The sequence below is a fragment of the Ambystoma mexicanum genome, chromosome 4p (assembly GCF_040938575.1).
Source record: "Ambystoma mexicanum isolate Mex_15411 chromosome 4p, UKY_AmexF1_1, whole genome shotgun sequence".
Taxonomy (NCBI): domain Eukaryota; kingdom Metazoa; phylum Chordata; class Amphibia; order Caudata; family Ambystomatidae; genus Ambystoma; species Ambystoma mexicanum.
Genome location: NC_090927.1, coordinates 126,094,387 through 126,107,996, shown reverse-complemented (window position 1 = coordinate 126,107,996; position 13,610 = coordinate 126,094,387). Strand labels below are relative to the sequence as shown.

Below are 13,610 nucleotides of genomic sequence, written 5' to 3'. Positions count from 1 at the left end.
AATACCATGAATTTAAGTTGGGCTATTGTGTGGCTCTGTTCAGTGAAGTGTCTTGCTACGGGTGAGCTTAAGTTCTTCGTTCTTATGTTACTTTTATGCTCATTACAACAGTCCTTCACTTTTCTCGCTGTCGGTCCCACATAAAAGATCCCGCAGCTGCAGCTCAGACCATAAATAACAGAAGTAGAATCGCAAGTTGCAAAATGTCTAAGCTTGATTTTGGCCACTTCTCCGGGGATGTCTCACGTAGGTTCCCTTCATGATATTGTTGCAATTATTACAATGGAGGCAGGGAAATATGCCACTCTTTTTCTGAAGCATTATTTGAGGGTTAGGTTTTGTTCTTTCTGCCCTAACTAGTTGGTCCCTAAAGTCCACACCGCTCTTGTACTCTGATTTTTTTTTTTAAATTGCTGAAGCAGTCTATCCAATTGCATTAATTTCCAGTTCTTTTTAATAAGTATGGTCACATGGTGACTTTGGCTTGAATATTTCAGAGTATGGCGAAAGGGCATCTCCCGTGATTTAGGTGTAACTTTCAAGAGATCTTCATGCTGTATCTGGTTTGCTTTAGTCTTTGCTGTAGCAGTTATAGTACTCAGACTTTGTGGTCAGTTTTGCATTCTCAACCTCTAATGTAACCTCAAAAATTGGCTAAAAGGAAGATTATCCTTTAAATGTCCCGGGTGATGACTCAAGTAGTGTATAGAGTTATTTACATCATTGGGTTTTTGAAAGATGTTAGTTTTCAAAATGCGTTCATTAAGTTCTACATCCAAATAATGTCATTTTGGTGTACCCACTTCCATTGTGAATTGTATACGTTCATATGTAGAATTTGGATAGATCAGAAACTCGTCAAGTTCACTACGTTCTCCTCTCCAAATTACAAACTCGTTGTCAATATATCTTTTCCAAACCAGGTGTTTGGTGGACCAATGTGGATGTTTCAATACGGACTGCATTTCCAAGTGGTACATAAAAAGATTAGCATATGCAGGGCCCATTGGGGAATCCATAGATGTACTTGCTGCTTGTAAGTAAAACTGCTTGTTAAATCTGAAAACATTGTTATATTAAATTATCTTTGTGAGTTCCAGAGTGAACACTTTTTCTGCCCTACAGTTGTCCTCCTGTAGTAAAGACCATTCTGTGGGGAATATAATTGTCACGACCCTCGCCCAAAACCCCCTCTGGCAAACCCATTGGCCAGGTGGAGTCAGGACTTGGGCCTCTAGAGCCTGGCATCCTCTTCAAAAGCCCTCATGGGGCCAGTCCTGGCGCCAGGCTTATACACCATGAAAAACAATGTGCTTGAAAACTACTTTATTGTATTGTCAGCAAACATGGAGGCATCCGGATAGCTTGGTTCGTAAGAACCAAGCTATGCGGTCTAGAGTTTTGGGTGTGGTAGCCTAGGGACTACTTTACCTGGACTATTTTGTTGGGGCTATTTAAACCACACCCGAGCAAGAGAACACGCTTCGCGTTACTTTGCAGCTTGCAACGTGACGCTCACCGTGTCCAGCTATTCCCTCGAACCTCGGAGAAGTAGAACCTGCAAGGAAACAAAAGGAACATCATTAGCAGCAGCATCTTACCTGCAGTCTTCATCTTTAAACACTCGCAGCTACTGAGAACAGCTTCCTCGAATCTGCACGCCTCCCGGACAGAACGACCTGAAAGAGGAAGATAGAGGCAACATTAAAGAAAGCAATAGAGACATTTACAAATTACGAACTGCTCAAAAGGCTTACCTGGCTGGTCGCCTCTCGGCTGGCACCACTCCGGACATTCCACTTGCGCTGAAGAACACCGCGACCTACAAGGAAGGAAAACACAGGTTAGCAAAGGCAAGACTTGGCAGATCTGCGCATAGCGCTTACTTACCGCATTATAGCGCTCTTAATGCACCATTGTTTACCAGTGGGGCTCAACCAAGCCAGTTCGCCGCGCTGAAGCTCTGCATACCTAAAGGAGAAAAAAGAGACATTTTAAACAAAGAAAGGCATGCAGGATAGCAACAAAACTAAAGACCAGCAATAAGACCTACCTGAACAATATCAAATGGGCCGGCGTCAGTGAAGTAACTGGACCGCACCCGCCCATGAAAGACAACGCGCCCTTGCAAAGAAGGCAGGACGGAGAGCACGCCTAATTCTACCACAAGGTGAGGAGAGGGCGCCAGAGGGACTGAAATCATACGGGGTGGAGGGAGGATACTTACATCAGTCGATCAGTCTTGAACACAGTCCTCCTGTATTTTCAGGCAGAACCTTTCCCGCAGACCACATCAGGGCAAAGCTGAGAAGCATACCAGCGAGTAACCCGCTGGGTGGCGTCCCTGTGGATACCAGGTGAGCGTAACAGAATGTTTGCAGGCTCTGTACAGCGAATGTTACCAAAATGTCTTTAGTTTGTAGTTTCTTCAATTCTCTCAATATATTAAGAACGTGCGTGGTGTCCCTCAAATATGTCCCTGCTTTTTGTACAATTGGTTGTAACACATGGACCACATAGATGGCAAGTGGATCAAAGATGCTGTCTGTCCCTGCCACAATCAGCCTCAATGGTGGATTGTTTGTGGAGAGGAGACCAGATTAGCTAATGCCATTAGTGCAGTAATAGCCAGTCAGGGTACTGTACCAAGTACGATACCCAGTACTATCTTCCATAATTCTCAACCTAGCAGTCTGCTCTTTCCCTTCTCCCTCCCTTCCATACAGCTTGCTGACTGGCCGCCTCGTGTAAATCGGAGTCTCACAGGTCCCCGGCACCCCCGCCAGTCCCCTTTCGCACTTGCCTCAGGGCCCTAAACCCCACCCACACTCACTGCACTTGGGAATTAACCCATGAGAGTGGCTCTCTCTGCTCCCTACTCCTGTCTCCACGGACCGGGTGCACTTGGACCTCCACTCCCTGTAAGCGTGTGCACTTGCACGATCCGTATGCACCATACCTATAGATCGTCTGTTTATTCTCCCTTGTCTGCACCCCTTAATTGCACTGGTAAAATTACAGAATCGCTGTCATGCCTATTTGCTGTAGCTCAAACTGTTAAATGCATTTTATGCACTTGCTCTGCCGGTGCATACTATTATCGTCTCAGAATTTCAAGGTCTCTGAGCGGCTGTTATTTTTTTCCTTGTGCACACCCTCATTGAGCGCTTTGAAACACTTGCCTGTGTACAGGTGCTTTATAAATAAACAGTGCCATACCAACCAGCATCGACATCAAGGTCAACTGCGGTTTCTTTTTTAGAAAAAAGAAAACCAGACGAGGCAACAAGAAATCTAAGGTAAAAGAACAAACAGGGGAACAGCTTGTCATTAATATGTCTTCTAAGCACCTGACTAAGAGCCAATTGGAAGTTCTTAATCTTGGGTTATCTTTCACACCATCACATAATTCGTCCCTTTTCGAAGGAAAGAACAACCTGTTTAGATTGATCTGCAAAATGAGACTCAGTCTTCTTTGATCTCCATCCTCCCCAAGAGGAACCATCTATTTTGTTCGATTATCTCGAAATGAAACCAAAAAGCACATTTGATCCTCAGGTAAACAACATGGCAATGAATAAGACCTCAAAATATAACATCAGAGCCAACTAATTAGCGATCTCACACACTACTTTACCCTCACATTAAAACCAGCTGACAAAGAAGGGGCCATAGTCATTATGGATACTACATATTATATTCAAGAATGTATGACATTGTTAGACGATACCAATACTTATGCAACTATAGAGCATGATCCAACATTGATTATAGCTACTCTGATTAAAGAAACCATAGAGAACGCCCTTGAGAATGGTTGGATAAATACAAAAACTCAAATTCCTCAAGAAAGAATTTCCAATCACTCCTGTCTTTTATGGGTTACCTAAAATACACAAAAATAGAACCAATCCACCATTGAGACCGATTGTGGCAGGGACAGACAACCTCTTTGATCCACTTGTCATCTATGTGGACCAGGTGTTACAACCAATTGTGCAAAAACAGGGACATATTTGAGGGACGCCATGCACTTTCTTAAGATATTGAGAGAAATTAAGAACCTACAAACTGATGACATTTTGGTAACATTCGATGTACAGAGCCTGTACACATTATTCCCCACGAAGATGGGCTGGAAGCCCTAGTATGTTCTCTACTACTGAGGACAAATGTAGGGCAGCAAAAGTGTTCACTCTGGAACTCTCAAAGATAATTGTATCTAACAATTCTTTCTGATTTAACAAGCAGTTTTGCTTACAAGCAGCACGTACATCTATGGGGTCAGCAATGGATCCTGCATATGCTAATCTTCTTTTATTTACTACTTGGAAATGCAGTCAGTATTGAAACATCCACATTATTCTACCAGACATCTGGTCTGGAAATGATATATTGACAACGTGTTTGTAATCTGGACAGGAAAATGTAGTGAACTTGATGAGTTCCTAATATATCTGAATTGTACACATGAACGTATGCAATTCACAATGGAAACTATATTATAGTGGGCACACCGAAACTACATTATTTGGATGTAGAACTAGAACTTAATGACAGCATCTTGAAAACTAACATCTTTCATAAACCCATGGATGTAAATAACAATCTACCCTTCTTGAGTCAGCACCCGAGACATTTAAAGAATAATTTTCCTTTTAGCCAATTTTTGATGTTAAAACTGATTGTTTCAGATGACAATACATTAGAGGTTGAGAATGAACAACTGACCATGATGTATATAAAAAGAGTATATCGGAGTACCATAATTGCTACAGCTAAGACTAAAGAAAACCAGATACAGCATGAAGATCTCTTGAAAGCTAAACCTAAATCACAGGAGATCCCCTTTCTTTATACTCTGAAATATTCAAGCCAAAGTCACCATGTGACCAGACTTATTAAAAAGAACTGGAAATTGATACAATTGAATACACAGATTCAGCAACCTTTTTCAAAACCCCCCCTCATAGCTTACAAGAGGGGTAGGAACTTTAGGGACCAACTAGTTAGGGCAGAAAGAACAACACGTAATCATCAAACACTACAGAAAAAGATAGTGGCATATTTCCCTCCCTCCATTGTAACAATTGCAACAATATTATGAAGGGCAGCTACGTGAGATACCCCCAGAGGAGGGGCCAAAATCAAGCTTAGAGATTTAGCAACTTGCGATTCCATTTCTGTTATATATGATCTGAGCTGCACCTTCTGGGTCTTTTATGCGGGACAGCCAGCGAGAAAAGTGAAAGACCGTTGTAATGAGCATAAGAGTAACATAAGAACAAAGAACAAGACACTTCACTGAACATAGCCACACAATAGCCCAACTTAAATTCATTGGATTGGAGGTGGTATAGAGATCTAGTAAGGGATGGCGGTCATGCTAAGAAACTTAATCAGAGAGAAATGTTTTGGATTGAGAAGTTGAACAGTCTAAGCCCAAATGGAATGAATGATGACTTCTGCCTGGGAGTCTTTCTATAATATGTTCTATAATGCTCTAAATGGGCACTAAAGATCTTGACAGTAACTCATGTTTGCCAATTAGTAATAAGTAAATGGCTTGTAGACTGTAAGCATGCTCACCGACCTGATTCATTTACCTGTAGTAGTCTCTATAATCTAAAATGCATCCTTCGGTAAAACCAGATTACAATAGTAGTGGGAACCCTTCCGATGCCTTAGACCCTTTCTTTGTGAGCAATTTTAAGCACCATGTGTTCTTTGCAAAGACATCCACCGTAGTGACAGATGTATATTTAGAGGATCAGCCCCCTGAGGATACATATTAATATTATGGCTTGGATAGACTTGATTTATTTAGCCTATAGTTTGTTTTCCTACGGATGATAGCATAATTTCACATAATCCCTCATTTACCCATTTATTGACAAACGGGCTTTAGCTGCACGAAGAATGTAAAATGTAAATATAGCTATATTCTATAGAGGGGTACAAGCACCATGTAATATGGCCTAGATTATTTGTTTACCATGATGTCAATACACCATTACGTTGTGATGATGCTGCATAAATAGCGGCCATTTTGTATGGCGCACCAGATCGGAAATAAGCTGATGTCAGTACTGAGCATCACCACATTGATGGCAAGTCTCGTGGACAGGATATTGTTTGATATTTATACAGAGACCCAGTATAAGAATTATCAGACTCTTTACCAAGTTGGTATTTTTGACACTTGCAGGGTTCCAGGAACCTGTTTATGTGATATATGAATTCCATACTTTCAATCAGCATAGCGCCATACAAGTACATCGAATGAAATATCATCGAGAGGTAAGCTTCTTCATATCATTGATATTATAATATTACTAATATCATGTACCAGTCCCAGCTAAGGCTAGGCTTCCCTTTTTCTTACAAAGCCTGTAAGGCTGTATTTTCTATAGATTTACCCTGGATACTATTTTCCTCAGAAGTGGATTTGAAGGTATGTGACTGAACGAGTATATAATGCTAGTAATTATGAGTTATATCACTCCTTGGGAAGAATTTATACAGCCATTTATGAGATATTATTCTCAACAGATAGAAGACAGACAAGGCCAGTAGATACAAATCGGGAATCGAGCACAACTTGACAGCTGATAACTAACACCAAAGCTAATAAGTAATGCAACTCTATGCACAATATGTACCAACAGAAAATGCTATAAAGAACTATAGTAATTCTTGATTTTTTTATACATGTGAAGTACTGTAATCTAGTGCATAAGAAGTGAGGACATCAATTTGAATGGCATATCCTGATCGACACCAGGTGAATGAACAGGGATGGGTCATGGTAGACATAATTTCTAGAAGGTAGAATAATCTGTAAGGTTATTAACATTTATGAATATATGAGTTCTCAACACTAAAAGATCTTTATTACTACTTTTTTATCTGACCTATAGAATACCGTTATAGTCCCTGAATGAAGTTTACCGTGATTATTTGCTCCTGAAGAAGGGACAAGAGTCCCGAAAAGCATTGAGCTGATATAAAGTTTGGATTATATTTTATATTGTATGTTGCACAAATTAAGTTGATCAAAAGGGTGATGAATAAGTGTATTGTTTGATGTTACACTCTGAAGAAAAATTATTGTAAAGTATTTTTTGCTAAATAGATGTATGATTGAATTCATTTTTAAATCAACCATTTGACTATTATTCAAAGCTATTGTTTGTTATACAATTTAGATGGCTTTGACAAAGTCAAGGGCATATTTTGGAGGAAAATCCTGGGTTTGCTAATCACCACAAGCATTCACTCTATAAGGCTAGCATTGGGGATAACCTCTATTGGGAAGAACGCAAAACCTAGAGCCATCTTTTTTTCTCTAATTTGTGCATAAAATGTTATTGCTGGTGGAACTCCCACTCAGTGTATTGTAAGGGTGCGTAAGTAACACTGTGACCCAGCAGGGTCATGTTGATTGCTAGAAACCTTTGTTTATTTGTAAAAAGGAAAAGAAAACCATATCTCGCCTTAACTCTAAGAAAGGTTTCCATGCCTCAACCAAATTAACTAATATCAGAATGTCCAAAGCAAAACCCCCAATGTCAGAATCCTAACTTTGCCCCTCTTACTCTAAGTTTAAACCAAACCCAAAAGGGGCCTTTCTATTCCAAAGGGAGTGGTACTCTTCACCTGGATGAAAGACATCTCTGAAATCTTCAGATCGTGAGGTATTGGAGAAGAACTCCTTGTTCAGATTTCTAGAAAAGTTCAACAATTGTTAGGGGACAATCTGTCCCCTTGTTGGCTCTTCTCAGGTTTCTTTACTGTCCCTAGATCCCTGACCCTGATTGGCAACCCTGGTTCATTTCAGCAGTCACCAGGCCCAGTTGCAAAAACAATAGGAGTTTGGATGTGTTTCCAAACTGCAGTGGGTCTTTACCCTGGTTGGCAGACCTGTTTTTCCCTCTAACGGAGACAGCAACGAAGAACAGCAGCCTGAATGCACTCCTCAAGCTGTGGTGGGTCCCTGACTCTGGTTGGCAGTCCTGATTTCCTCCCACCACGTGCAGCGATGAATAATAGCAGCCTGGATGCACTCCCTGGCTGTCGCGCCTTGAAACACTTGTGAATAGGCGCATTATAAATGTCATATCATATCATGGGTCCCCCACATACTTGGTTTACTCGCCTGCTAAGTACTGCATGGACTGTCTATTAGTTTTACAGTTTTCTCTATGTGGGTGTGAGTTCCAGGCTCGCAATTTCGACTTTACTGGCCCACTTTGTAGGCTCAGTTCACTCTCCTGCCAAGCATTAGCACAAGCCAATGTCCATCCAACCGTTTCTCCCACGGTTTCAGACACTCTTTTCCAACCCTCTTTGTTTGTGCCACCACCTCCTTGGGCCTCCAGTGCCTCTCTGGCTACCTGCGTACTTGGCTGTGCGGTCTGCGCTGATGTCTGCTCCTCCGAGGCAGCTGGGCTCCGTCACAGGGCTCCGGTGGCGTTCTGGAGCCTCACTCACTCTGTTGCAGCTCCAGTCTTTTCTGCAGTCTTCTTCACCTTCCCGGCAGAGCGGTCTCTTCCCTGTGCGCTCCCTGGTTCTCAGGGATGCCCAGAGTTTCAGCCCTCCTGCTGGACATATGGTCCTCACATCCTTGCCCGGCCTTGGACTCTCTCCCTCCGTTCTCGGCATCCCGGTCAGCTTCCGCCTTCAATCCTGGTCCGTGCTAGCACTTGCGGCTCCTCCAAGGAGATCTTGTCACTTAGTCAAGCCCTTCTTTACTTTTTAACACAGCTACCTCTAATCAGCTGTCGGAACCACTAGAATGATCAAACGTACATGATGTATGAGGGTAGAGGTGGAGAGGAAGGAGGTGAAGGAGAGGTGGGGTTATTCTAGGAAGGGGTTTGAGGATCAGGTAATTGGCGGGGATACTGCATTCTCCCAATATGGTCGTCACTGGTCCCCAACTGGGTTCCCCCTCCCAAGAGATCCACCTGCTGAGACCACCCCCAGGTAATCTATTGGGTAGTGGCCTCACCACCATATCCTAATGGGAAGGTGCTGCGCATTTGGAAGCAGTAGCGACATCCTGGATTTGTCACAATATTTATGTTGGATAGTATGAGGGCATATGGGGCAAGTGCAGAGAAGTGTGATCTGTGGTGTAGGGTTCCCTGTGGATGCTTATGCGCACAGAGCAGTTTTGGCCTTTTTTCACCCTCTACTACCATCACGAGGAAGAGGAGGGAGAATGCTTTAAAATATAGTTTGCCGCACAGAGCACATGTGGGCAAGTGCGGAGAAGGGTGGTCTGTGGGGTTGGGAGCTGCGTGGGGGCTTTGGAGAAAGCAGCGCACTACAACAAATAACTGGTAAGCTGCTCTGTACGTTTATTTAATCTTTTATTATTATTATATTTATTGAGCGCGGACCTAGCATTGCGAAGCAACGTAGTGCTTTACGGAGGTATACAACAATACAGATGCACAATGGAGCGCTTTACTGAGGTATACAACAGTACAAGAAAGGGTGAACTCAATGATACCTGATGAGTCATTTGTACGCATGTGCTTTTACTTGGAGGTAGCACCTTTTTCAGATGTCCAAATGGCAGCCAATGGTAATCAAGAAAGTGCTGAGATGCACATGCATAAAGAAGGTGCGCCTCAATCTACTCCGCTGAAGACACCTTCTAACCATGACTATTTTATGCTCAGAAATGGCCAAATGCGTAGCGAGTCGAATATTCTCCGTAAGCCAGACATGCTTGGACCTGCCTCTATATCTGCACTCCATTTGGTACAACAATCAAATTTACGATTGTATGATAACATTAAAGACTGTCCAAGAAAACTCTGCCAAACTAGCAACCATCGATAAGAATTAAAAAATGTATTGGAGACACGCATTATATCGGTTTATAACAGTACCTGTGGAGCTGGTTTGGTCTCACATACATCGGTGGCTGTGGTTGATCTGGGAGACAGTCTGAATAGTCCCTCCCCTTTGGTTGACTGCCAAACCAAGCTAATTTGTTCTCCAGATGTTTTTGCTACAGGTAACAACGGTAATGAAGATCCATCTGAAACCACGTATGCTAATGAGGATCTTTGCTGTATGGTGTCTGAACACAATGCACCTATAACCTGGAAACAGAAGGAAATAAAACAAGCCAAGGCTCCACGGGGTAAAAAAACAAAGAATCAACGAAATAATAACAACAACAACAAAAGAAGATCCTTCAGTTCTTTACCTGCAGTAGGAAAAATCATAGACTTAAATACCCAGCCATTAGAGATTTCTGAGACGAGTGATTCTGATTATGGCTTAGTTTCAGGGAATAAGGAGCAAGCTGAGGATATTAAAAGAAAGAAAAAGAAGGGTTTTAAAAGTAACCCAAGAAATAGCTACCTTCCTTGTCCCACAGGAAGACACAAGAATTAGGCAAGTTGGCAGTGAGCCTACCATACCTTTTGCTCCTGTTGACCAGGATGGTATGAACTCCAGGCCACCCAATTCAACTACTGCCTCCTTAGTGGTGCAAACCAAAACACAATTATTAGGAAGTCAAAACAAACAAGAGTTTGCTTCTAACAAATTATGCCCTCCGAATCCACACTGGGGGCTGAGTGGAACCGGGGTCCTATGATGTCACAATTATAGCTTTGGAAAACATAGTTCAGGTTAATGGTGCGCTCCAATTGAATAGGGCCAATTTATTACGCTTGTTTGTAGAGATTCCTGCATTGCGCTTAATTCTTTCTGACGATATGTGCTGTCTTATGGCTGCTTCATAGGTGCCTGAAAGTAAGACATTTAAAGCAAAACATTATGATGAAATCTCGACATAATATAACATGACCCAACCAGCTAGTATAAAGAAGCTTACCTCTTTTCTCTCTAACAGACCCCCCAAGTTCAAATGGGTCCTTTTCTGTCCTCCACCTCACTCTCTACCTGTGGCGTTCCTCAGGGCTCTATCCTATCGCCATGGTTCTTCAATATCTACCTGGCCCCTTTGGCCCACCTGATCTCCACCTACTCCCCTCACTTCCAGTGTTCCGCAGACGACACACAACTTTTTCCGGCTGCCTTCCCCTACCTCTTTTTCTTTTCTTCTTGCCTTATGCCTGACTGCCTGACTGTTATTCAGGAATGGTGCTCTGCCAATGATCTCTGCCTCAATGCCAGCAAGACTGAGATCCTTCTCACTGGAATGCCTGCTAGCAGCTTCCCCCCTCTCTGGCCAGACCTCTTGGGATTATCTTTGACTTCCCTCTCTCCTTCTCTCCACACATCACAGACCTTGCCAAGAAGTCTTATTTTCAGCTCCATCTCCTCAGGGGCATTCTACCTTTCCTCACCTTGCCCCAGAAGCTCAATGTCTCCAGAGCCCTGTTTCTCTCTAAGCTTGACTATTGCAACAGCCTCTTTCCTCCCTTTGCCTCCGCCAACTAATCCAGAATAGGGCTGTGAGACTTATCCTTGGCCCCAAGCCCAGGGACCGCATCGCTCCAGCCACTGGCTCCCGGTGACTGCAAGGATCAAATTCAATTCCCTCTGCATCATCCACAACGCTGTCTGGGGCCTGGGACCTCTCTACATCCAGCTCTCCATTCCTAAATACTGTTTAGCCATAACCCTTTGGTGCTCTGGCTCCAAATCTCTGCAGGTCAAATGTTTCTCCAAGCATAGAGTGGGAGGTAGATCCCTCTCCTTGGCTGGCGCCTCCCTGTGGAACATCCTCCCTCTCCCATCAGAATTGAGCCGGATCTTCTTTAGTTCTGGAAAAATCTCAAGACCTTCTTCTTCTCCTCTTCCTTCCATCTCCCCTCCCTTGCTAAGCTCTCAACCTGCTGCTGTGACTGAGGCCTGGTCCCTTCTGAGTCATACAGTGACCAGTCCACACCCCTACCAGCTCCCGCCAGCATCCTTCACCAGCACTTGCCCGTGGGCCCCCTTTCCCCGGACTACCCCTGCCCAGTCCGCCTGCCCACTCTACGGCACTTGCCTTCCTCCCCCCCCAAGAGGTCCCCCTCCCTTTTGCACTTCTGCTTCTACCCCCACCACCTTGCACTTAACTCCTTTAAGCACTTGCACGGTAGGATTGTCACAAGGCCAATATAACAATCTTTTTGTTTTATGTTTTAATTTTTTCTGATGATATCCCATGCCCCCCCCCCCCCTCACCCTCCCACCCCGTTCCTGTCTTGTGGTGCCTGGAAACACTTGTGTATAGGCGCCATAAAAAGGGCCAATAAAATAAATAAAAAGAAAAGAAAACCAACATCATATTCCCCCTTTCTCCCAAAAGGAATGAACGAGTACATACAGGAACACTTGGGTAGATTCTACTTAACGTGCATTTAGATTTGGGAAAAGAAAACATTGATTCTAGCAGAAGACATTACACAACATGTTTTTACAGCTTAAAACATGACATGGTGTAGAATAACATTACACAGTGTAGCATTCCAAACATAACTGAGTGTGGCACTTCAAAACGGGGGCAGGGCATAGATAATATAGCTCAGTGCAGGAACATAACAACACATGCCATCTCTAGGCATCCCAAACAAATAATGATGCAACCCAGCAGAAACAGCACAGCGAAGGTAGTGTGTCACACACACACAAACACACACAACCTCTACATTTGAAGTCTTCTGCTGCTCTTTGAGTAGACTGATTTCAACATGTAAATGGCTCATCCTTTTTTTGTAGGCGAAGGCAACAGACTCCATCCCTCCCACCCTTCCTTCACTCTGCCCTAGGGCAAATTGCTAATTCTTTTCATTAAGAGGTGCCATTCCTCCATTAATTAAGATGTGTTATCTCTGATGGCCACAGGAATGAACATTTAGGTCCCTTTTGGGTGCTTTTTGCCTACATTTTAGATCCCTAAGTACTAAAAGAGAAGTGCGCAAAGCAAAAAGAGCAAGGCACATCGACATTACCTGAATTTTAGATCCCCAAATATTGGCTTCAGTGTTCTTTGTCCGACCACAATGCATTTAGGACACAATAACAAAACATGCATACTCGTCTCTTGCGCATTAGGCCAAAAAAGGGACAGAAGCTATTTTCCAAGTTATTTGTAGCATTGTTATTATAGGTCCATCTGACAATAGAAGAATTGAACGAAATACAAATAAAATGTAATTCAGTAATTCAAATAATATGTTACAAATAGGGCGACCATGTAAGGTATGGCTAACTGCCCACATATAGGGTAATGTAATCATGGTGCCTGTTCATTTGTGTACACAACTCCTGAGTTTGACTCGATCTTTGGAAATTTGCTAAAATCACTAATTATGACCTGCTTTTCCTGCCTAGAGAGCTAGTCTAATGAGCTGGAGGATGAAAAAGGGCTAATAACCCCTTAATGTATGGCACCCATGGCACATGAGCTGCTCTGTCAGTCTTCTAGATTTCAGTGATTAATTATTAATTATTATCTTAGAAAACATGGCATAACTACTTTGAAAAATGTAAAAAAAACAAATGGATCAATGGGGACCAAATGAAAAAGATTGCTCGAAATTTCATACCCCAGCTTCATATGGCAGGAATAGTTAGGGAACCACAGCAGTAAACATAAGACATTTAGAAATGCAGTTTCTCCCCAAATG

At 42.9% G+C, this 13,610-nt stretch overlaps 1 protein-coding gene across 9 annotated transcripts in view; it reads left to right on the top strand.

Annotated features, from left to right (window-relative positions):
* MAPRE3 (microtubule associated protein RP/EB family member 3) overlaps positions 1-13,610 on the top strand; it is a 1,726,857-nt gene that overhangs the window by 968,192 nt on the left and 745,055 nt on the right. Inside the window, exon 5 of one of the 9 annotated variants that reach the window (XM_069605544.1) lies at positions 6,209-6,300. The exons of the other annotated variants lie outside the window; for them this stretch is intronic. The gene's annotated coding sequence lies outside the window, so the exon portion shown is untranslated. The remainder of the gene's footprint in view (positions 1-6,208; positions 6,301-13,610) is intronic. 9 annotated transcript variants of the gene reach the window in all.